Source organism: Sander lucioperca, chromosome 7, assembly GCF_008315115.2.
Source record: "Sander lucioperca isolate FBNREF2018 chromosome 7, SLUC_FBN_1.2, whole genome shotgun sequence".
NCBI lineage: Eukaryota > Metazoa > Chordata > Actinopteri > Perciformes > Percidae > Sander > Sander lucioperca.
Window position 1 is genome coordinate 36343939 of NC_050179.1, and position 25813 is coordinate 36369751.

The following is a 25813-nucleotide window of genomic DNA, read 5'->3' on the forward strand; positions in this document are numbered from 1 at the left end:
CCCTCCCGGGGGTAATTAACAAACACAGATAAGGGGAAAGAGCAGCCAACTCCAAACCTGCCACTGGAAAAAGCTGCTATCAGCTGTGTGTTTGTGCACAGATAGCCTCTGTGCCGGAGAGAGTAGATCAGAGATAAGAGCAGTGAACATGAGCCGGTCCATAAAACACAGCCGCTAGGCTAAGAAGCAAGAGCAAATTAACCCCTCCAACCAAACTAAAGCACAATAAAGAGCAATAAAAGAGCAGGTTTTGGCCCGCTGACAGGATTACCGCAGAGGTTTCTGTCAGGGATTTCCTTTCCTGACACTCAAAGCAGCAGAAAAAAATGTCAAAAGGACCTATTTTATTTATTATTCCATCAAAATATAAATTCCCATTCACTCAATATAATCCCTTCTCTCTACAGACTGAATCACTGTGATGTTGCACGAACACTAAAAAAAAATTCCACGTAGAGAATTGGTCCTGTATTTATCAAGCCTCTGAGAATTTATCACAAGAACACTGCTAAGAATTGACTTAGGAGTAAAAAAAAAAATCTTGGCTCAAAGCTGCACTTAAAAGTAAGTTATCAAGCATCTTAGTTGTAATTTAAAGCTGCTCTAAGCGATGTCACGTGTTTTTTAGGCTACATTTTTTTGCCACATACAGCAAACATCTCGTCACTATCTGCTAGGTGCCTGTCCCCTGAACACACTGTAAAAAACATCTCCTCATTATCTGCTAGCTGACTGTCCCCTGAACACACTGTAAAAAACATCTCCTCACTACCTACTAGCTGCCTGTCCCCTAAACACTGTAAAAAAACGCGGTCTCTGTAGACAGCCCAGGCTCCACAAACGGCACCAAAAACAATCTGCGCCAACCTACACCACCAAACATAACAAACAGTGTTCAAGGATTTGGGGGTTGGGGGGTTAGTGCACGTGCACATGAAGGAGGTTGTGGGGAGTGGAGGAGAGAGAAGCGTGAAGAGGGAAGTTAGCTAGAGGAGAGCTGTCCTAGACAACGACAACGACTAACGTTAGAATTATATTTTCTTGAATTTTGATTTGGCCGACACACAACCAAAGAGACGACGTTCCACTGAACAAACAGCAAAGAAGAGGGAAAAGGAGAAAGACGCAAAGTCCCGAATTTACATCGGAAAAGCCTTCGAAAGGTGGCGAGAACTCCGCCAGCAGAAGGGCTTCCACTCCGACATTCAGGTGGCTCTGTTTTTGCTGGACAGGTGGGTAAATCCAGTTTGGTTTTTCTAAATGGACGTTCATGTTCACCTTACTACCAACACAAGGATATAATTAGCTAGAGTCAGCGCTAACCTTAGTGAATACAACATATAGGTTTCTAGCAGCTAGTGCTAGATCTCTATAGAGGAAGGAGGGGCGAGCTAGCCTCCGTTTTGTTTGACAATACTTCGAACGTCAACAAGAAGTCACGTCACCCAACATCGCTTAGAGCACCTTTAAGTGAAGTGTAGGACTATAGTGTCAGTCTTAGAGATGATTCCAGACACTTTGCTGTGGCACAAACAGGATTTTGGATGACGACATAGGCATGGACCAATCACTGAATAGATTTCCTTAATTAAGAATATTCTCAGATAAATTCACATTGAATGGTGAAATTCCTAAAATGAGTTTCCATTCGACACACATTCGACAATAAAGAATTTTCAAGAGACTACATTATGATATACACATTGGAAATGAAAGACAAACACGTTCTCCACCGTGTCTTAATTACAAATTTTAAACCGGTGTGCTGTTAACTGACCTGTCTATATACTATAGCCTAGATTTGATATTTTAAGCCTGTTGTGTCCAAACGGGAGCGTGCCTATGTTCCCACAGCCCTATGTTGCCACATTTCTAAGATATTTTTCAAAATTAGGCATTATGTTCCCACGGCTCCTTTTTTATAAATTTGTATCAGATTTGATCCCCCTTTCTCCCAATTTGGGGCCTAACCCTAACTCTAATTTTAAGAAAAATCTTAGAAATGTGGGAATACAGGGCTGTGGGACCATTGGGCTGACCCCGTCCAAACGATACCATTTGATTAACTGCTCGTTGTCAAACATTTCAAGATCGGCTTCTGGGGCTCCAGCCCTGAATGTTTTCTCCAAAGCCCCAAATCTTTTTTAGGTTTTTAAAATAACTTAAACTTAGTGTAATTTCCCCTCAGTCTCTCTGACTGGACTGGCAAATCAATGCTTCAACCCTACCTATGTGTGGAACAAACTGTATGTGAGAAGGCTGTATGAGACATGTCATAATACAGTCAAAAATATTTGACTTTCGATTAATAGAAGCATGTCAATAACCTCTACATGTCTGGCCCTTGAGACACGATTATTTTCCAGTGTGGAGTTTGACACCCATGGGTGAAAGGGTCAATACCATAAAGTTGTCACTGATTTATTGGAGCGAGAGCTTATTTGCATCTTAAAGGGCGTCAGATTAATTTATTGAAATTGATTTTTATTGTTAGGAGGACAACCCCTTGAGATGAAGCATGTCGCTTTCAAGGGGGTCCTCGAGACATAAGACAAAGACAATACAGCACATGTACATTCACACTCACTAAAGCTCTCGCTCATCCCGCCTGACCCACCCCACCAACTCCTTATTGAAAACAAATCCGTGTATAAAACATATTGCAGTATTAGGAGGCATGACATTTAGCCCATACATACACATATGTACAGTATATACATACATATACATGCATAATATACATACGCACACCTACACCCATACTCGCATGTATACACATAAAAAGAAGGACAAAAAGTATCCCGAATATTTGGGTATATAAAACAAAAGTCCAGTCACGCAGAAGTGACAGATCTTAAGAGACCCAGGCAGGCTATTCCAGTCTGAAGGGGCTTTACATTTAAAGGTACGTCTAACACTCTCTTTGTAGATGTTTGGCACAGTTAAGAAAAACGATATGCCTTCAGTTCATGGCCTTCACAGAAAAAAAAGAAAAAAGAGTGCAACCTTGAGAAATGTGAGAGGAATCGTCTCTGCAGGACCATCAGGAGGCATTAGATAGAGCAGCCGAAGGTATCCGTGAACTCTTCAAAGTGCTGCAGCAAACTGCTCTCAGAGCTAATCAGGAGGGAACTGCATCCATTATAGAGATTGCATTAGGAGAGCAATATCAAGGCTCTTTCATTTAACCTCCTTTGGAAAATGCATTAGTTTTCTGTTTCGGTGTCGACCACTTAAATGTGGCTTGGTTTCTGAAAAGCATTTTTTATCACATGCTAAACCATGTTACATGTGAAATGTCTATACTATACTATGTTTATACATGAGGAAAAACTCTCATCCCACGGAAATTGGAAAGTGCACACATGGTTTTTATTTGTGAAACTTTACATGTTTTACATGTGTAATCAAAATGACCTGCGAGATGAGTCTGTTCACATGTTCAGGACATTTTTTTAGCATCTTCATCTTCTCCGTGAACGACATGAAATCCAGGAGAGGCACTTTGTTTCTCCTTGTCCTGTGGCACTATCTTTGTGGGGACCTGTCATTGACATAATGAATTCCCTAGCCCCTTACCCTAACCTTAACCATCACCACTAAATGTCTAACCTTAACCCTTACCCTCACCCTAACCATAACCTAATTCTAACCCTAATCCTAAAACCAAGTCTTAACCCTCAAACAACAAACCCCTTTAAACTTGTGGGGTCCCCACAAAGCTGTCTGGACCCCACAAGTATACTGGGCTCCCGGTTTTTGGACCCCACAAATATAGTTAAACCTGAACACCCATACACACACACACACACACCCCCAGCCACACACACACACACACACACACACACACACACACACACACACACACACACACACACACACACACACACACCCTTACACATTAGCACCAACAACACGCAGCTAGACTTGGGAGGCCAAACACATCCTGCATCTGCAGTAAATCTGTGCTCAACACACAGAGATGAAACTGATATCCATCTATACCCTGGGCTGTTAAATGTACAGAAGACTTTCATTTATTTCCAAAGATATTTATGGCTGTTTTTCACTTGGCATCATCCCAAAAGTGAGGTTCAATTATACCACTGCGTTTGTGTTATACTGAACTGTTCAGAACCATTAAACTAAAACTTTTTCTCTCTCACCTAGCGGCGATGAGCTGTCCGGGTCTTAACGGGACTACATGGTTTATTTACAGTCCAGTGGGAAAATATGCAAAACCATCGTATCATAAATATTGAAGACTTAGTTTCATTTGAGTTCCTTCAGTCCCTTTTTCTCTCTCTAATCAATACAAAAGAGTGAGCTCAAAGGAGGAACTGAACAGGAAAAACTCATTCATATTTTAAGACTTTCTGAACTGCCGAGTGGTGGAACGCTTCCTCTAACAGCATCAATAATTGAATGGTGTTTCTTTTCTTTTGGCAGCAGGAGAGCCCACAAAGTGGTGCTTGATTTCCCAATTCTGATGAACAGCTCATGTATCATTATTGTTAATTTCAATCACAAAAAGTAGAACTAATATTTGTGAAAAAAAAGACATTTTGGATAACTTTTCCCCGAGAGGGGACCGAAAAGGTCGACACCTGCTTGAACGTAATAACTCCCCCACTGTTTCTCATTTTACCAGCGTGTTAACAACCGTCAACCTATCAGCCTGAAAAAAATGTAATAATGTAAAGTGCCATATAAATGAAATAAACTGAAACTTACTTTGTTTTTCCTGCTTGAAAATTTACCGAGCACCGCCCCGACTTGCATGTGTCGCTCAGCGCTACGTCATTTCATTGTTCTCGTGAACCATTCGTACATATAGCTATGAAAAGTAAAGCACTGTCACTGTATAACAGTGTGAAAATCCTCGTAGGGACGAGGTCGGGGGGGGGGGATGTTAGGCTTCTAAAACACAGGACTTTCAAGCCGGGAAACAGGTGTTCATGTCCTGGAAGAAGTTAAGGAGAAAACACAAGACTTTCACCCAGGAAACAGGTGTTCATGTCCTGAAGAAGTTAAGGAGAAAACACAAGACTTTCACCAGGAAACAGGTGTTCATGTCCTGAAGAAGTTAAGGAGAAAACACAAGACTTTCACCAGGAAACAGGTGTTCATGTCCTGAAGAAGTTAAGGAGAAAACACAAGACTTTCACCAGGAAACAGGTGTTCATGTCCTGAAGAAGTTAAGGAGAAAACACAAGATTCTCCTCCAATGGCGATGGCTGCAGCTGATTGGACGAACGCGTCACGTGGGGCTAGCTGCTCCCGAATTTCAAAACTGACCATAATTATGGCAGCTCGATTGGAATACGGTCTCATATTTTACGAAAATAATTCACTGAAACGTGTTCCTGAAAACATTTTAAGCGAGAAACAGGCCATTCAGTTGCTGAATCTGTCTTCATTTCAGATCGACAAAGGTCAGTTTAAAAGATTTTCGTCGAGCCGGCCACTCCTGATTTGCATAAAGTTGGCTGGATTCAACTTTATGCAAATGAGGAGCGACTGACTCGACGCCCTGCTTCTCCAAAGTCCCCACCACGCTACCAGAATGCATTGCACGGCTACTCCCGTAGAAATAAATGGGAAGCGGGGAAATTACACGTACTATAACTGATGCCAGGTGCCTAGATAATCACTGTTAACTCCCACATGATGTGAACACCTGTCATTCTGTTATGCTCATCAGTCACGCAGGTTTTCTCCTGTGCCTCGGCAAGCTTTCAGCTCTTTAATGTCTCGCCTCCATCTTCTCTGCATTCAGCCAACCATCTCCTGTTTAGCTCCAGTCTCTCCTCTCCTAAAGAAGAGGGAATTAAAAGTCTTTCTTCATTTGAGCATCTGCTTCAGTCTTCATCTGGGTCAGTTCCTTTAAATCCTGCCAATCGTTAAATGAGAATTCCCCTCCATGAAAGTAGAAATGCCCTCAGCAAGTCTTAAGCCTGTAATAGGTTTTTTGTCTGGTTTATAGGCAAATAAATGTAGGATTGGAATGTATTTAAAATGCTTCTGGTTCAGCCCTGCTGTAAACTGACGCAGTGACTGATGACGCACAAGGATTCATAGCCTGTCACCTTGACTTGTCGTGATTTGATGAAATGCCCAGAGGAGAGATGCATGAAATCTGAAAAACCTGTGGCACCCTGGGCTCTACTCAAACCTGGCACCTGCACAGCAGGCACCGGCCATCCATCTACTGCAGCAGCCTCTGGCTCAGCTCCAACTTGGCATCCCGACTGCATGCTGATGGACGTCAGATGGCGGTGAACTGGCTCCAGAATTACAAGAGCTCCAGCGCGCGCGCGCACACACACACACACACACACACACACACACACACACACACACACACAAATCTGTATAAGTAATTTTTCATCTCTCTAACTGGAAGATTGAAAATGCATGCTAATGTTGCACTTATCAGTTCCTGCACTGTTTTGGCAACAAGAGAGAACATTTTTCAAAATGCAACATCTTCCCACTGCTCGCTTTACACGGGCTGCGATAAGAGATGCATTTAGCATTTTGTTGCCATAACACCCAAATCAGCTGCTGCTAAAAGCTCCGGAGCCAGATCTCACTTTTGTGCTAGGCAGTGAAAACTGAAAGGTTTGTAATCTTTGAAGCAGCATCTCTTGTCCCCACACACACAGAGCATCTGTAGGTGTATCAGAGATGCTTTTATGTAGCTGAAGGCATAAAGTTTCTGATATTATTTTGTGAACATCAGAGAGGCTTGTGGGTTGTGGAGAATCAAAGAGCTTGTGCTGTCAAATAAATACAAATTGAATTTAAACTACCCTTTATATTTGATTCTAAACATCTTTTTTTTCACTATTTTTTTTTCTCGATGAAATGGGTAAGATTCAATTACACACACATTTCAATCAGGAGAGACATCGTTGCAAATATGCAAAGGTTTATGTACTGACTAAGTCCTAAACGAAGTCTAGTACTGGTTGCTAATATGGCTAATTAGGTTTAGACGTGCTCCCTGTGCGCTCGAACATAGCAAACGGAGAGTTCCATGTTACAATTATTTCGCACCATTTATTTACCTCCATATATTATACAGCGGCAATAACTTTGACTCATAATACATGTAACCAAAACAACAAACCAAACTGCTCACCACAAAGGCAAGGCACAAAGGCACAGTCGAAAACTGTTTGCTTCCCAAATCAGCAACACCTGTGTCTGGGTTTCCTCTAGGGTAAATGGCCTACCTGGGCTGACCTGAAGTCAGCTGAGCCACAAAGCACATACAGCCCCCTAGTGGCACAGGGCAAAATTACATGAAATAATACAAAATGAAAAATGGCTCATACACTCCAGCCCCTAATTGCGTCTGCCATAGCAATTACACCAAATTCAAAAGAGCCATAAATACCGAAAAAATGGCCCATTTGAAATGGGAACCAATTACTCTTTAGCTTCATTAAGCAAGCATATTTTGGTTATGGATCGTTCAATGATGTTTGTCTTGGTCTGCAAACGAACCACACATACCAGACCTCTCTTATCAGGGAAGGTTTCCAGGACTCTTCCTAGCATCCATGACCCACGTGGTGCTGTAGAGTCCGCAATCATGACCAGGTCTCCTGGAACAAAGCTCCTCTTCTCGACGCTCCTGTAAAAGCGGTAAGTACTCGCGGATCCACCTCTTCCAAAAGAGATCCGAGATGTACTGGGTTTGTTTCCACCTTCTCCTTGCGTAAACATCCCTTTTGTCGAACAGTCCTGGTGGGAGAACTGGTTTTCCTTTGAGGAGTAGCAGATGGTTTGGCATCAACGCCTCAAGGTCGTTGGGGTCCTCTGACAGCCTTGTGATGGGGCGATCGTTGAGCATAGCTTCAGCCTCACAGAGCACAGTATGAAACCCTTCGTCATCCAAGGTTTGCTGACGGAGCACAGAGCACAAAATCTTCCTGATCATCCGTATCATGCGCTCCCAAGCGGCACCATGATGTGATCCAGCTTGAGGGTTAAAGCTCCACTTGATTCCCTTCTTGGACAAGGTTCTTTCAATGTGATCATGGTCAAAAGAGGCTATAGCTTCTCGCAGCTCCCTTTCTGCACCCACAAAGTTGGTGCCATTGTCGGATCTCAAGTGTGAGACTTGTCCTCTTCGACAGATGAACCTTTGCAATGCATTGATGCACGAGTCTGTGTCAAGGGAATAGGTCACTTCTAGGTGCACGGCCCTGCTTGTCATGCAAGTGAATACTACTCCATATCTTTTCACGATGCGACGCCCTCTTTTCACGTCAACAGGCCCAAAGTAATCTACGCCAACGTTAGTGAATGGCGGTAGATCAGGAACCACTCTCTCTTCTGGCAGGTCTGCCATTTTTTGCTCACCGGTTTTTCCACCATGGAACTTATAGATGAGGCATCTTGATATGATCTTCCTCACTGCAGTAGGTCCACTTGTGATCCAGTATTTTCTCCTTGTAGCGGAAAGAACATGAGTTCTACCTCCATGTCCAAGCTGTAAATGGACATGACGGAGGATAAGGTCGGAGATGTGTTGGTCTTTTGCCAAGATGAGGGGGTGTTTAATGTCCTCAGGGATTGCTGCTTTATTCAGCCGTCCCCCAACTCGTAGAAGTCCTCCTTCTAGAACCGGATCCAATTTGAGGATGATGCTACTTCTTGGAACCTTCAATCTTTGCCAATCAGAGAAATGGGTCATCAGTTGCGATGTGGCGATGGTGTCAACAAGTATTGCATTGACCGTCAGACTTCTCTTTACTTCTGGGTCGTCGGCAGTGACACTTGTATCCACAGGAAATGTTGGCCACGTTTCTTCAGGTTCCCATAGGAATTCCGGGCCTTCCATCCATCTTTGCTTCACAAGATCTTCTGCCTTCAATCCACGTGAAGCATCGTCAGCAGGGTTCAGGGATGTGGGAACGTATCTCCACTGCTCAACTTCCGTGTTAACCATGCTGGTGGTTACCCTGTTTGCTACAAAGGTTTGAAATCTTCGGTCCTCATTCTTTATGTACTTATGAACTGATGTGCTGTCAGTCCAAAAGCAAGTCTTCTTTAGTGGAAGCTGGAGCTCTGATTGAAGCATCTTGTCCACTCGTACTGCAACAATGGCAGCGGTGAGCTCCAAACAGGGAATGGTGACAGGCTTCAGGGGGGCCACTCGGGCTTTGCCAAATAAGAAAGCAACATGAACCCTCTCATCCATGTTCTGCATCCTCAGGTAAGTAGCTGTACCATAGCCGTTCTCGCTCGCGTCGGTGAAGTGATGCAATTGGGCGCTGACAGTCCTCCCAAATCCTTCAGGCTTCACACATCTGTGGATCTTGAAATATGCCACCTTCTCAAGATCTGTCAGCCATTTGCTCCACTTCTGCTGGAAAGCTGGAGGTATTGGATCGTCCCAATCACACTTCGTCCTGCATAACTCCTGGAACAGCAGCTTGGCGGGGAGTACTAGAGGTGCCAGGAATCCCAATGGATCGTAGACGGAACTGATGATGGATAGCATGCCTCGCTTGGTTGAGTCGCTGTGGTGCGGGATATACCACACCTTCCCTGTTGGCGTTTCTAACTGATGCTGCGGCAGAAAGTTGTTGTACTCCTCATGAAAGCTTGCGTCTTTCTGAAGTTTCCTTTTCAGACCACGAACACGTTGCATGGCAACACCAAGGTTGTTAGGCATTGAAACATCTTTCCCTTTGAAAGGCATTTGAAACGTGTAATGTCCGTTCTGAAGCTGTGCAGAGCTTTCCATTATCTCCACAAACTTCTTTTCTTCCCTTGACATTTCTTCCTGTTCTGCAGAAGCTTGCTCATTGAAGTCGTAGTTGAACTGGCTGGTTAACAGTTCTTCAATTCTGTCAATGGCAATTCTGTTGGCATAAACTGAAGGGTGGTCACTTCCACAGTCGCTACTTCCTCGTAACGGACCATTTATTACCCACCCCAGTAGGGTTCTGATCGCGTAAGGTCCATCTTCACCTTCACGACTGTTAATCACCTCCAAAGGCTCCATCAACTTGGAGGTGTTTGTGCCAAATAACAGGTCAACGTCAGTGTTTATATGGGGAATCTTTACACCCTCTAAATAAGGCCATTTTCTCAGCTCCCTTTAGCTGATTATGTTGGCTGTAGAGACAGGCATCTCTTTCTGGGTACACACTTTGGGAAGTGGATAGAAACACTCACCAGAAAGTCCTGAAATCTCCAGACTGTCAACAACGGAGCTTTCTACTGTGTTATTATGGCCCAAGGTGCGGATATGAATCTTGAATTTGCGTCCTTCCATGTTCAACTTGTCAATGAGCTTCCTGGTGCAGAAAGTTCCTGTACTCCCTGGGTCCAGAAAAGCATAGGTATCAATAACCTTATTTCCTTTTGAGCACTTCACCTTAACAGGCAAAATGGGAAGAATTCCATTGCAGTGGCCAGCCCCTGTAAGACTACAAGCAGAGGATGTTGTACAGCTGTCAGACGTATTTGACTGCTCAGTATTCTTCTGTTCACCATCCTTCTGAGTAACCCTTTCCTTCTCTCCTATGTGCAAAACACTGGGGTGCGTTCGGTTTGTTGTTTTGACTCATAATACATGTAACCAAAACAACAAACCAAATTGCTCACCACAAAGGCAAGGCACAAAGGCACAGTCGAAAACTGTTTGCTTCCCAAATCAGCAACACCTGTGTCTGGGTTTCCTCTAGGGTAAATTAGGCAGTGGGCCAAGTCCGTCTATCGTGTATAGTTTTTGATTTGATAGTTACCCAGCAGCTGTCTGGCTCATTTTTTAAATTTGGCTGTATGAATAATTCACAAAAAGATAACCGATTGTTTCCAACGCCAATTGTTGCACATTAAAGTTTAAAAATAGATTTAATTTCGCTGTTTGTTCACAACCGTTGGCCGGAGTGAGATCCAATCAAAGCTTGTGTTGTTACCTTATTGAATTAATTTGGCCAATCACGTTATTCGTTGAAACGGCGTCATTCTGAAGCCATGAGTCTACACACAACCTGGAGAGACTGCTGTATCTCGGCAAGACAACGTCAAGGTAAGCTTTGTTTTACAATGATTATACACCTCTATATCTCAATGCTTTTCATGTAAGTTGTATTTAAGACTACAAGCTACACTTCACCGTGAATATATGGGTTGTAGTTGATGAGAACAGTAGCCATGAAAGGATGTTGGTAGTAGCGCAGTAAAGCTAGCTAGCTAGCTAACATTTCGTTGCTTAGGCTAATCCAACATAATCATTCGGTGCATGCACATGACAATGAGCTAAGCAAAGAGTATTAATACGGGATAATTACGGGAAAATATTTAAACGGGAAGACAGCTGGAAATAAATCTAAATAAGGGAGAATGACTGGGGGAAACATATGTGCAGGTTGGTTACAGCAAGCTACCTAGGCTACAAGTAAGCTAGACTAATTATCAGCTAAAAGAGTGCAAACCAAAGCAAAGAAATGATTTCAAATCAAATTTATTGATGGCAGTCATGGAGTTATTTAACCCTTACGTTGTCTTCCATTCGACCATGTGCTTGTCCTGAAAATCAACACCTTTTCTCACGTTTTCGTCTCTTTTATCGACACTTTTGTCTCTTTTTTCAATGTTTTTGGCTGTTTTTTTACGTTTATCTTTTCACTACCATTTATAAACACCACTAACACCAACTTATTACCAGTTTTACACTCAGTTTTGGAATTCATGGTCAGTACACCTCATTTATAGGAAATTATACCTAATTCTTGCAAAGCAGAAATTATGAATTATTTAGACTCATATTAAAGGAAGGGTAATTACAGAAGGATAAATGTCGATGTTCAGTCTGGTTTTGAAACACTTTTTTTTTTCAAATGCTAATATTTTTTTATGAAGCACCCAAAAGTCAATGAAAGTAGAGATCATATCTTTTGTTGTACTTGCGAAGCACGATGTATGGAATCATCCAAATTAGGTACTTAAAAAGAAACCCATTTCTGATATAGACGTTTTGAAAAACGGGTCAAATTTGACCCGAAGACAACACAAGGGTTAAGCCAATTATGGTAGATTGTCACAGTTCATACAATGACACAATTCTGTGCATGGTAGCTTGTGCTTTTTGCAAGTGCAGTTCCCTCCCACACATTTAAGGGTTTTGCATTTGCAGTGCACCAGCTCTAAGACACTCTGTGGTGCTGGGGGCAGTGTCATCCAGTGCACTGCCAGGTATTCTCCCTCCATTCTCCATCCATGCTGTACCGGTGGGGGTATGTCAGGTAGTTTTTGCAGACTTCTCCTGTAGAATGAAAAAAATGAAAAGATTACTTTGGCCTATTAACTGTATCAGAATTATGTTTCTGATTTTGTTTATTGTCTTTAGAGTGACATATTAGCCGTAAACCATTTATTTTTTGTGTCTACATGTACCTGTGTATTGCAGCCTGGTAGTTGGCACGCTGAATGTGCTGCTGAAGGGAGTCTTGATTAGGAGGAAGGCTCCTTTCGAGACATTTCCAAGACTTAAACATGTGCCACCTTGCCTGGTTGACACTTTTGACATCTTTTACGTCATATAGCTCGCATGTGAAGGCCTCCACTGCCTCATAGAGGTCTGGGGTCACAGTAAAAGTTCTGCCTATTCTCTGGAATGTGTTGCAGTGCTCTTGATTGGATAGGAGTGCCTTCATTGCCTTCACCTTTCCTATGCCATACAGGGAGCTGACAGTGTCACAACCAGTGAAACAGTGAAGACCAATCAGTGCATCGCAGACTATCGCTCCCAGCTGGTCATGGATCTTCTGGATTTCGACTGTGCGAGAATTTCCTCCTTTCCCTGTCTGGAAATACAGGTGAGCTCCGATGTCTTTGTAGAAAGCGAGGGCCAGTACAAACACATCAGTGTCAGGACTTCTGATAATAATATGCCTGCTGTAATCAGAAGCATGAGCACAGTGTAGCAGTAGTCTGGTGTCCGCTTCTTCCTGTGTTGTGAACAGCTCTGGCATTGGCAAGGCTTCCAAATCGGTTGTATCTGGGGTTTTTTTTAGAGCATGGCACTCTCCTCCATGTGCAACGATCACAGTCAGGTCCTCAATCATTTGCCCTTCAGATGTACACCATCTATCAAAGAAAAATTGTAGGAGATTTTCCTTATTTTCCCCACATGCCAAGAACTTTGCCCATTGCTTTGGTGTCCTTTGGTCTTCAGAATATATTTTGGTAATTTGACAACCCTTCACTGCACGTCGGTCTCTTTCTGCATTCTTGATGCTCATGACTTTGTAGGTGTCTGGTACAAAATGGATTACTTTGGACTTGCTAGCTTTGGCCACACTGACAATCAGCCTGAGAGCACCGTCAGCAAACATCCCAAAAGTTGGTTGGGGTTTCATCACTTGTACAAGTGCCATAGCATCCCACACCCACGTGGAGCCCTCAGGAATGTTGTCCACTGTTGCTGGTGGGTTTACAACAGCTTCCAGGAAATGCAACAGCTTTGCTCCAGTACGTTGACAGGTAGCGGGCATAGTTGATCCTGTCATAACAGACGAACCATGGCATAATGGAACGCACACTTGATAGGTGGAGACTCAAGTTTGCCTCTCGTGTTCCTCTGATGAAGAGGAGAAGATCTTCAACCATTGCAATGTATGTGCACCAAAAGTGGAATGTCTTGTTGGTGGTGTTGTCTTTAATGAAATCTTCATACCCTTTCATTACCTTTTGAAAGTTCTCAGACATTACCAGATCTACAAATTCTTCACCAGGGAAAGCTGTCTGCAGATTAACAGCAGTCTTGACAGCAGCTTCACGTCCATCTTCTGGCAGAATGTCCAGGTATGCCTGCCAGCGAAGTCTCTGTAGGGCTTCACACATTAGCTTGTGTGCACGCATGCTTCGATTGTATTGATGTCCAGATATGACTCCCTCCACAGATCCTGCAGCAACAACTTCAGCTTCTATCATGACATCCTGAAATCCTGCGTCTCCAAATCGCTTCCCAATACAAGCCAGGTACGCCATGGCTGTGTGAAATTCCCCCATTCGAAGGACGAGTCGTTCCTGAAATGTTTTGTTTGTCCAACGAATCTCTTGGGCTTTCGAGTATATGGCCTGATCCATTACTAACACAATTTTGTTCAGCTTTAGTTTATCTGCTATAGCTATGGAATGTGTAAGGATTGTGTGCACCGTGTTTAAGTCTGTTGGACTTTTGTCGTGGAATTGCACCTCTCTGCAGCAATATATTGTAGCCAGTCCATCCAGGAAGAACACTTCTTTGGACTTCTTGAGTCTTCATGAGGAAGTAAGCACTGTCAATTGTCCTTGCTGTCGCCTGCACAGGAATGTAGATCTCACACCCAACTTCAATTCTAGACCTAAAACATTCTGGACCGGCCCTTTTTCCTCTTGTAAAAATGTCAATTTGGATAGGAGGAGGTTGAAGGGACCTTTTCCTGCTTTTCTGCAGCGATACAAATTCAGAGGTAGGTACATCACAGGAGGTGGGTCTCTGAATTATGATGCCGTTGGTGTTATGCGTTGTGCCCTTTCCTGACAGCATTTCCTCACCAAAGTCATTTTGAGATTTCAGGTACAATGCTTGGTGGGATGTATGTACCACCTCTTTCAAGCTGCAGCTCTGCGAGATGTGAGCTACAGTGCCCAAGGCCATTCAAAATCCCAATTACCTGTGCTGAGCCAGACATATGCCTAACCGCCATGGCTAGCGCAGTGTGCTTTGGCATGAGCCACCTTCCTCTCATGGCAAGATTCATGATGTCCTGGCACATTGACCCAATCTTCTGCTTCTCATCCACACCAACACTGACATGCTGAACACACGGTTGAAACTCTGAAGTTGTACCTGTTATCCAAGCAATAACATTGTACAACTCGGGTGGTATCATTCTCAAGGCAGTATCAATGTTGAGGTCTTGGGCTGTTGGTGGCCATGGCAGTTTAGCTGTACATTTGCATTTGTCCTGTATGATCTCCTTGAGAGACACGGCTGCATGACACAGAAGTCTCTCATAAGTCTGCCCCTTCACAACCTGGCTTGGCTCAGTGTCATTCTCATTGTCGTCATCACTTTGGTCTGATGATGATGACTGCTGTGTTGCTACATCAGGGATAACCTCCTCAGCACACAAGTCTTCAACAAATACTAAATCATTTTTTGATGACTTCAAAAACTTTAGGCAAGGATGTGACTTTTGAAGCCTAGCCTTTAAACGACAGACTGTGTATGCTGAAATGTCAGTGCCCTCTCTTTCCTTAACTAGTGCCTTGAAAAGCTCATTTAGCCGGGACAGCCTGAGAACTTCACGCTTCTTCAATAGCCTCTCTTCCACCACTGACTTACAGAAATGGTCATAGCCTGCCTGGTATGGGTTGTCCTCAGAACCTTGAGTTTGTTTTTTAAAAAGATAAGATGTGTAGCGTTTGTAACAGCTTTGATGATACATGGCCTCTGAGGCAACAAGGTCTCTCCCACTGATATGGATGAGAAGCCTCTCATCCATCTTGTCCTCTGCCGCAAAAAGCAGCTTACCTGCTGTCAGCGTCTCACATTTTGAAAGCTTTTCTTTTTTCCTTTTTCTATGACTGTCAATAAAATATTGATTCTTCTTGCATATTAGGCATCCAGCTGGGAGTAGATGAGACGCTCTCCTTGGTTGTTCGGGGCCATCATCCAATGCAGAGCGCAGAATCCGGACCTTGGAGACACACTCATCATTGACCGGCAGTGGTTCAGCTACATCTATCAGTGGTTGGGCTTCACCTACATAACAGAACATGTATAAGATGGAATATGGTGGAAAATATTTTAGTTAAAGATGGCTGTTTTTAAGCTATTTAACAAAATGATTTGTGGTCATAAGTGCAGTAGTCTTGTCAAGCTCATTTAAGATGGCTAGTATTTTAATACAAATGTCAAGATGAAAAATGTGATTTAAAATTCTTTGGTAATGTGCGCTTTCTGTGTTTATTTATCTGAATTTAATTCATTTGTTTATCTAACACACAGACACAGACAGGACATCATATCTCAACAACCACAGATGACCCATCTTGATCTATCGACACCACCAACAGAACCTGGCCAAGAAAGCCCAAAAACGTCTGCACTTCCTCCCACATGCTGCTACACTGTTTTTTTTGTTTGTTTTTCTTGAATTTGCTACACACATATTGCACTGCCTTTTGCTACTTGTCCCCTTGTTTATTTATATTATGTCTAGTAATGTAATCCACTTGCATTGATATACTATATTAATACAGTGTACATGCTGTCTGCAATGTTAATAACTTCTCCCCTACACTTCTCCATTGCAATGTGCTGTAATGTATGTTTCTGAGACAATAAAGCACTACTTGCTCTATTTGACATGATGCATAATGCACCAATACACACAGAGTCTGAGTGTTGTGATCTATAGGAAGAGCCTCTCTGCCTCTCTAGTGATAGACATATCACTCCAGAACTGGTTATGTTTAGATAGAGGAATGGAAGTAGTTGTACAACCTTTTCAGTTGCACTGGTGTCACCATTGTAATTAACTGGATCACCAGCTAAATAATTCAGTAAATAGTTTGTGTGCACGTGCTCAAAAACTTAATTCTGATTGGCTGGGTGACGTTTGGGGAATAGGAGGCGTTTCTGGTGCAGCCAAGGGTATAAATGACATTGAAACAGATTTACAGGGTTGTCAGATTTAATTCTGTTGTTATTATATATTTGATACAAACCTTCACTGTTGTTAGCTGCCTTTTCTCTCTTCTTGCGTGCTCTTCCAATGTGTTCTTTGTTGGTGTAGAGCATGTAGCATTCTCTGTGAAATCCTACATTAGCCGGCACATTATCATGGACGTCTTCGGAGTTTAGGTTAAATTCCAATACGGCTTTTTCAGCTACTGTACTCTCTATGGTTTGAAGGTTCACCCATAAGTATGTACATTGCACAAACTTTGCCCAACTAGTCTGGGAAAAGGGGGTTACAGGGCTTTTTAGGACTGAAGCTAAGTGGATACAACACCTCATTTTTACCTCAGTAGTACGAGCCGTTTGATATTTTTTGTGTTACATTGTGTTGATTAAACAGGCAAATAAACACGATTACTAATAATAATGTTAGACAACCTAAAGATAAAACGCTACATCTCACCACTGAAAATTGTACTAGCCCATCTATTAATCTAATCGTAATCTGCTGTACAAGAGCAAGTTCGTCCGCTCAGCTGTAGAATCTTTGGTCATTATTTACTTTGGTTGTCAAGGAAACGGGAGATTTTCTAACGTTATTATTAGTAATCCTGCTTATTTGCCGGTTTAGAAAAGTAAGAGTTTGTAAGGACATTTTGCGTCCAATGTGCATACAACAAAGTTGGAAACAATGTATGTAGTACTCATACGATTTTTTTTACATGACCTCAGCAAAAAAAAAATGTACACAGCGGTGAGGTAAGTGTTAACTTCCTAATTTCGGGGTCCGGCCCATCGCCTACATGGCCTACCTGGGCTGACCCGAAGTCAGGTGAGCCACAAAGCACATACAGCCCCCTAGTGGCACGGGGCAAAATTACTTACTACTTATAAATAATACAAAATGAAAAATGGCTCATAAAGTTTATTTGTACATATGCATAATATGAAATGTACAGAGTCTTTGGAGATTAGACTCCATCGTTATAAAAAATAATTGTAAAGGGGTAGAGAAGCCAAGGATATCCCCCCAATAGAGTCTGGACACTTGTGGTGGTGGTGAAGGAGCCTGAAACCGGAGCAAAGGAGCCCGAAACCAGACCGAAGGAGCGGTCTGTTGGAGGAGGACCCAGGGTGCCGTGGGTGACGATGACTGGAGGTGGAAGGGGAGGAGGAGGGTTGCACGCTTTGCCTGAAACGACAACTGACAGCAGCAGAGAGAAAAGAACTAAATCAGGGATGCCATGCTGTGATTGGCTCATGGAATTCATGGCCAATTCTAGTTGGTTTAACTGAAAAGTGAACGCCTAGATAGCTGATCAGTTTTAGGAAGAGAGAGAGGTGGATGAAGTTTACGCTCAGCTTTATAATTATAATTAATAATAAATAATTAATACTTGTGATAATACACCTAAAACCCAGTTCAGAACAAAGAGTTGCACGAAATAAAACGTCTTTTTCTGCCGCAAACGTTTTTGCAGATTCATTGCTAGAAATGCAGCTGTAGCAAGTATCTCGCTATCTCTGTCCTCATTCGTCTTAAGGCCCGGACACACTGAGCCGATAATCGGCCGTCTGACAGTCTGGCGAGGTCGGTGACTCGAGTCTGTTCCGTGTGTTCCGTGCCGTCGTCCGTCCGAGGAGCCGTCGGCCTTCATTTTGGCCAATTTGACATGTATAATCAGCAGGGCGGGCACTGCCAGCAGTCGACTCAAAATGACCCATTTGATTGGTGGAGAGCTAACCAGGAAACGGGGAGCGGGATGAGCGTGACTAGAGTCTCTCAAAATCTGTTGAAAAAAAGGGGGTGTTGCGGTGCCCTCGGGGGACGCGGTTTGTTTTAAGGCGAATTTACACCAACGATTCACAACAATTTGAGTTTAAACTTTAAACTACTTTCAAAAAACAGTGGTCTGCAACATTATAACCGGTTTATGCCACTGCGACTGGACGAGACGGTGCATCGTAACTCTTCTTCTCTTCTGTGTTTCTGTCAGCTCCGTGCCACCTTCAAGGGAACGGGACGTCAGAGTATCATCTTAAATGAACTCTGCACTGCAGCGTTATAAATCGGTCTTGTCGTGAACTTTAAAGTCTTCATTAAGCATTAAAGGAGAATTCCGGTCGATTTCAACATGTAGCTCTGTTGTTTGTTGTCACGTAGTGCTGTCAGTAGCAAAAAAACGAAAATAATCTATGCTGCCTACACCAAGTTATGCTCCTGCTACAGTTCGCACCCAGGCGGCGGAAACCCGGGCAGGTTTTAAATGTGCTTTTAGCCTCTTAACATGTTCAAAATGTCATTACAAGTGCCTAACCATGCCGTTTTTTTCGCTACTGACAGCACTCCGTGACCACAAACAACAGAGCCACGTGTTGAAATCAACTGGAATTCTCCTTTAATGTCAATTTTCTTCAAGAAGTCTATGAACATAGCCGTCGAACATGTTTTCATTCAATGATATAATTTTTTACAATAGTAACAACAATAATAATCATCATAACAATAATAGTTGATGTAATATATTAGTATATGATGTATTTGCTGCATGACATCACACAATGTAGTTATTTTAAACATTGTACTTGGATTATTTGTTTTTTAGAAAGGCCTGACCAGGGACTGGGGTTGCAAATTAGCCTATTGGCTAGAAACCTTTTATGCAACACATCAACACATATTGTCATGGCCTTGACTGTGATAATTATGTATGTAATAATGTGCGCTGCATTGTCCCTGACAAATAAACTAATGAATAAATAAAAATAAAATAGGGCCTAATCATTAATATTCAGGGCAATTAGCCTACATGTTATTTGATGGGGGGGCGGTAAGGGATCTGGATAATTGATAAGGGGGGGCAGCTGGCCCAAAAAAGGTTGAGAACCAGTGGCCTAAAGCATCTCCATCCAACCGCATTACACAAAAGGCTAAAATGTGCCAACGCTGCATTCCCCAACGCAGTACTCTTTACCCACAAGTCCACTGCTCTGAAACAACAAACCCAAATAACCAGCTCAACTTTAGCATCAAATACAAATAATATAAATATTTTTAAAAAACACAACTATAGTTTCCACATTTAAGACATTTTGACTTGATGAAGATCCATGTAGGATTGAAACGTGATTAAACGTCTATGGCTTGGAGTGAGTGTGCTGCCGTTATCTTTTCTTCATTGATTCTGTTTTTTGATAGTGTTGCATCTACGTGATGTTCATGTAGCTCTCCTATAATATAGTACTTTATGTAGTCTCCAATCCACACAGTAATTCTGGGATAGGAGAAAAAAAAATGTCCTGGGTTGTTTTCATTTCTTAAACCAATCACAATCGTGACTCGGCGGCGCTAAGCTCTGGAGGCAGCGACGGTGGCTCTGCTAAATAGTCAACCCAGTCTCACGGCAGTTTGTGAAATGGTCAAGTTATTTAATCTATTGATTTGTGCACACAGACACGTTTATCTCTAAAATATCTTATTTTTTTGTGGTGGTGAGCACGAACTTTAATCGAATGTATTTCAATGGGAAGCATCTTTTGTGATCACAGCACGACTACAGTATTGAGTACTATGAAAAGCTGAAAATCCGTGCAGGGTGGTTGGTAGGGGATGGGTCAAACAACACAGAACTTTCACCCTGGAGACCGGGGATCGTGTCCTGCGTGTCACGTTTCCTTTCTCCGTTCTTCTTTTCCTAAACCCAACCTCCGTATAGATGCTTCCCATTACGTGCTGAGCACCACGAAAAAAACGAGATAAACATGTCCGTGTAGACGAATCAATAGATTAAAAATAACATGACCATTTCACGAACTGCCGTGAGACCGTGTTGAAATAGTCTCAGGAAGGAACTTGTTCTGGTGGAACATTTGCACCCCGTAAAAGAAAACTCCACATACAATATTAAATGAAATTAACTGTTACACAATACAGTAACGTGAGCTATTTAAATTAGCTGATACATGGTTAAACCTCATTATCTCTTACCAGTGTATCTCCGTGTGTACTTCGTCCACAGCAATCCCACCAATCAGTCCCAAAACCTCCCAGTTAGAGAAGAAATTACCTAAACATATTCTTTGTAAATCTTTACAATCATTCCCAGAAAGCAACAAGCATGTCTGCCTTGTTGTAACATCCAAATTTTCCTTAAAACGTGCCATTTTTTAGACAAAGAGAGTGGAAGGTGAGGGGCTTTATCCTGGAAATGTATTTTTGTTGATCTAGCCTATATTATGTGACCACTATTTATCACAAGTTCCGTACTTGATGACAGCGTTCGCCAAAGAAGATCTTGGGATATGTTCGGAATAAGCAGATAAGTGAACCTTGAATTTATCAGATTTTATCACAGATAGGCTAAGTCGTAGCATATGTTGTTCAGAGAGTGTTGTGTGAAATCCAATAAAGCAGAGCTACCAGCTGCTCCTGGCTTCCAGTCTGTCCCAAAAAGTGTCAACAAACTTCCCGGGGAAGAAACTTACTAAACTAACTTCACCTTTAGTTGGCGAATCAGAAGTAGAGGCCACACTAAACCCCTGCAGACCAGCAACACCAGTGGCAAGAGATAAAAGCAGAGAGCCAAGCTGTGTGTTTGTGTGTGTGTGTGTGTGTGTGTGTGTGTGTGTGTGTACCTGTCTGTCAGCAGCAGATTTCCTTTGGCAGGCGGTGGTGTTCACACAGCGAGCTGACTGATCGTGTTGTGTACAAACTGTGACCAAGTCGACCCGACAGACTGGAATTCTTTAGAGCAGGTCAGAATGAGTGAAACAATATGTTTCACTGTGAACAAAGTGAGTTCCTCCACAAAGAGTCATGCAAAAGCACCACTTTAAATATTGTGTTTTATCAGAGATGTGCTCAGAAGTTTCTTGGAAATAAGTCATTTAGCATGACAAAAGCATAAAAAATTGTCTAATCAACTGAAGATATCGTCTCATGGCTAACATACACTAGAAGGCTCTGAGAAGATTCTGTAAAGAACTGGCTAAGAAAGATTGTGGCAAGATCTGGTTGAACTGTAGCCTAGAAATCTAGACGCACCCTAGCGGCAGCAAATGTAATTTGCAGCCAGGGTTGTCTAGCAACTCTCCGTTGGCTTGCGAGCTGGAAAAACCAAACTCTAGTCAGGCCAATCACATCGTGTATAGAGTCGGTGGGCGGGGCTTATGGCTGCTGCTGTTGGAGAACAGCGGTCTTTGGAATTGGCTTTGGCCACGACTCTGGAAGACTTGGAGTTCAGCTTTTCTTTGAGAAAAGAACGGCACTGAAGTCATTCTTAAAAAAGGAAGATGTGTTCAGAGTTTAAAGTTTACTCTATCAGCTAGCGTTGCTCTGGTTGGTTGTAGAGCTATCCTATTGCGTGCAGAGGGAATTTGATAGACAACCGTTTATCCCGCCCCTCGGATTGAGCCCTGCCAATGGTGAGTTCCCAGACCCAACATCTGGATGTGGGTCTGGCTTGTCAGGCTAGTTGAACTGCTTATCCACGTTCAGACAGGGAAACAGCGACCTGGCAGTTTGTCGCAGGGTTGTGCGGCGGTGGGAGTGTCACTGAAAGCACAAGTTTACAGGGCTGTGGTAGAAGAGGCACGGCCAAAAGAAAAGAAGGAGAAGCACAGCTACTTTTAAACATTATCAAAGACTTGGATATCAGCCAACCTTTTTGGTTGAAGGAATGAAATGAGGGAGGCTGTGTTCACACACTCCAACAATCCTCCACTGCTGGAACACTTAGAAAAAAATAATCCTGTTTTGCGCGACTACATGTACGTGGGAATTTTAGTGGAATATTCACTTTCATTAGCCGTGTAAACAGCTCAGTTGGAATATTGTTTTCTTTAACTTTTTCAGAATAACAGCAAAAACCTGAATATTATGTGCATGTGAACATATTCAGTTTGTGTGTAAAGTGAGCCTTCTTGACTTAACTTACATTAAGCTTCTGTAGTGGAAGTTTTTCTTGTTAGCAGCAGGAGTGCGTATCAAAAAACACCAGATGAAACAAATAAGGACGATTTGAGGATTAAACCAAAGTTTGGTCTTTGAGTATTTATTTACAAATGCAGAGAAAACAGTTTCACAAGTACTCATGGCACATCTGAAAGGGTCTTCTGACCCAGCTAGAAAACCATACATCTATATAGTAAGAACTCACTTAAACCCCCCCCCTCCAGGATAAGTTTAGCAGCTACGCAGATGAAAAAACACCACAAACAGTCACAATGACTTTACAACCTTTCCCCTCTGATCCTGCTCTCTACTTAGCCTAAACACCTGTTAAAGCAAGAGACAGAAGGAGATACAGTTCAAAATGTTATGGCCCTTCTTAACCCTTATCTAAAAAAGGAGTGACTGAGTTCTGAAAACAAAAATAGCTTTCACAAATAATAGCTTCACCTAGGCTCAAGGTTTTATGATGCCAGTTGCTTCTTCCTTGGAGTCTCCAAGTCTATAACACAACTAAGAATTTATGAGAATCTTGCAGAATATTAAACTTATGTTAAAATAAAATTTCCCCCTAATCACACAAAATAAATTTTACCTTTAAGATTCAAACCTGTTATAGAAATAATCACATAACCTAACTTTATCCTTTAAGATTTAAACTTATGTATTATACATCTCTATTGCTTAAATGTTTTTGAAAAAAGGTACAAAACCAAACTTTTTTTTTTTTTTTATACTAGCAAGCATCACGTCTAAGTAAAAGAACAAAACAAAATTAATCAGTTTCACACAGTATCAGAAGCAGTGTCGTCAGCCATGTTATCATTCCCAGAAAGATAAAAGTTAGAGGACTCAGTGTCCTGTAGTGCGTGATACTGAACCATATTTACCATAAGAATGGAGGAAATCATTTTCTTGATTAGTGTAACAACTCAGCAGACACAGAGCTGAAGACCAAACTAAATCTGCTAAAAAGCCTGGACCTGAATCATCACATGCATCTTTTGAGTAAGAGATGTGTAATGTACTGAAACATTAAAATAACCAGGTGTGGAGTGTAAGCATGTCGTAATATCATAAGTCATTATAACCTACATCCACGCATAACTTTCTTAACTAGGCCAAGCCATACATTAGTAGAGAATGCATCGTTTTCATCTGAAAAATAACTCCATCTATTAGACAAACTTTAAGTTCTAAAGCACACAACAAAATAGCCTTGGTCTGTGTACTGAACATTGTTCAATGTTAACAATATCGCTGTTTAGGAATAATTTACTTTCTTTATCAATAATCTATCAGTTAAGTTTGTGTGGTCATGAGGAACCACATAAGGTACAAAAACTCTAATTAACCCAATTTAGTAGCATTTGTATGCCAAACATCCTAATGCCTTTTGAAAACATCAAAGTGGACTTAGAGTTAACCATTACAGTAATATTTGCTCTGTGGTACTTATTGTACTCCAAACGCCATTTTCTTCTCGACATGGAAAGTAGTGAACGTCACTTGTCGTTTTCCCCCCCCATGTTCTTCACTAGTGTTCCTAATGTGATTGTGTGTATCAGTGTCATCAGGTGAAGAAATGTTGGGAGAAATGGTTACATCAGTCAGTGGTTTATCATACTTTTCTAACATCAAAATTGTGAAAACCCCAAATGCAGAAATGAAAAACACACATTAGAAATCTGGATCCCCTGAATCTCCTCGGGGGATACCATTTCAGCCTTCTTCTGTCCAGCTGCTCCATGTGTGTGTTTTCACCGCACTCTGCTCCTGAGTGTGTGCGTCTGAGCACTCTGCTCTGATCTCAGAGGAATGTCAGATCCTCTTCAGTACACAAACGAATGTGCTGTGAGTGTCTGAGCAGCGTGTGTGTGTGCTCTTCAGGAATGTGCAGTGACACTCCTGCTGCTGCAAAGAATATTAACAGTACGATACCAGTATTGTAGGTCACGTTTCCTCCTGTGATGAGTTGAAAAACAGTGAGAAACTCCAGTTTCCCCTGTTGGTTCAGAGATAGCACAGAAACGCCGTCTGTCAGGCTATCCCTTAATCGATTTGTCGTAGGTGACTCAGCAGGGATCTGCTCGTCACTTGTCATTGGTTCTGCCAGAACCTGTTCTCCCTCTCCTGGATCTGGGACCTTCCTGCAGTGTGACGCATGTATCCAGGTGGCTCTCTCAGCGACTCTCACTATCGTGTGTGTGACCAGGAGGATTTGAAATGGCCCTTGCCATCGTCTGGGCTGCCAGGTCTTCCTTCTGAAGTCCTTCGCCACCACGAAATCACCTGTCCGGAGCTTATGCAGCTGTCCTTCAGCTGGTTTAGGCAGACCTGCTACAACCTGGATTCTTACAACAGAAAGAGCAGAAGAGAGTTGCACGCAGTAACCTAACCTATCATTTCCCTGATAGTGCGGTGGAGGAAATAGGTGTCTTTGGTGGGCCTCTCCCTACCTATGTCAAAAAAAAAAATTCTTTAGAGCAGGTCAGAATCAACAAACAAAATATTATTGCATCCCCTTATACTACCGTGTCAATCAGGGGGTAGATGATCCTTTGATATGGTTGAACTATCAATTTTGTCAATTTTGTTTTATATGCGTTTTTTTTTATGTACAATTGTTATCTAACAGAGTGAGGCTATATGAAATGTAACTATTCTAGCACTTTGGTTATTCAAGGTCTTTTTCAGACTATAGCTACAGTGATGCCACAACAAATGTTTCAAACGTCTTTAGAAAAATCAACCTAAAAAAAAAATTATTATTGAACACTATTTCTTTTTGCTACTATTTATTAAACCCCTTATTTATTATTGCTACTATATCCCTACTAGTTGAGACATGACAAAACACATGACTCAATAAGCAGCATATATAAATAATCTGTGTAATATTGTAGCCATTAACACTATCCCATATATATACAGCAAAACCTGTTTATCAGCAACAAAAAATAATTTTTCAGAGAATAAGTCACCAAAGTAAAGTGTTTTCAACGTCAATATCAACTAATTTAGTTTAGACAATTTTGTGATATAGCAACTCAAAAACTCATTAGAGTATGATATTAAATGAACTGCTTTTAGGATGAAATCTCATTTCAACCTGTATCTATTTAATATAACCATTAAACTAAGACAAATTAGACAAA

The 25813-nt window shown here is 42.1% G+C and overlaps 1 protein-coding gene and 3 long non-coding RNA genes across 6 annotated transcripts in view; 1 reads left to right on the forward strand and 3 right to left on the reverse strand.

Annotated features, from left to right (window-relative positions):
- LOC116036403 (NLR family CARD domain-containing protein 3-like) overlaps nt 1-25813 on the reverse strand; it is a 1020880-nt gene that overhangs the window by 260289 nt on the left and 734778 nt on the right. The gene's annotated exons all lie outside the window — the stretch shown is intronic.
- The window catches only part of LOC118495509, a 297118-nt gene that overhangs the window by 164464 nt on the left and 106841 nt on the right, over nt 1-25813 (reverse strand). The gene's annotated exons all lie outside the window — the stretch shown is intronic.
- On the reverse strand, nt 4132-25283 carry LOC118495515. The gene is made up of 3 exons (XR_004897961.1): nt 25158-25283; nt 23165-23168; nt 4132-4145 (listed from the first exon to the last, which is right to left on the reverse strand). It is a non-coding gene; the product is annotated as an uncharacterized LOC118495515 (long non-coding RNA).
- On the forward strand, nt 13507-16322 carry LOC118495508. Of its 3 annotated transcripts, none has more exons than XR_004897952.1 (4): nt 13507-13836; nt 13935-14013; nt 15642-15800; nt 16031-16322. It is a non-coding gene; the product is annotated as an uncharacterized LOC118495508 (long non-coding RNA). The 3 variants fall into 3 exon arrangements; XR_004897953.1 differs by having other exon boundaries at nt 13507-13647; nt 13730-14013; XR_004897951.1 differs by having other exon boundaries at nt 13507-14013.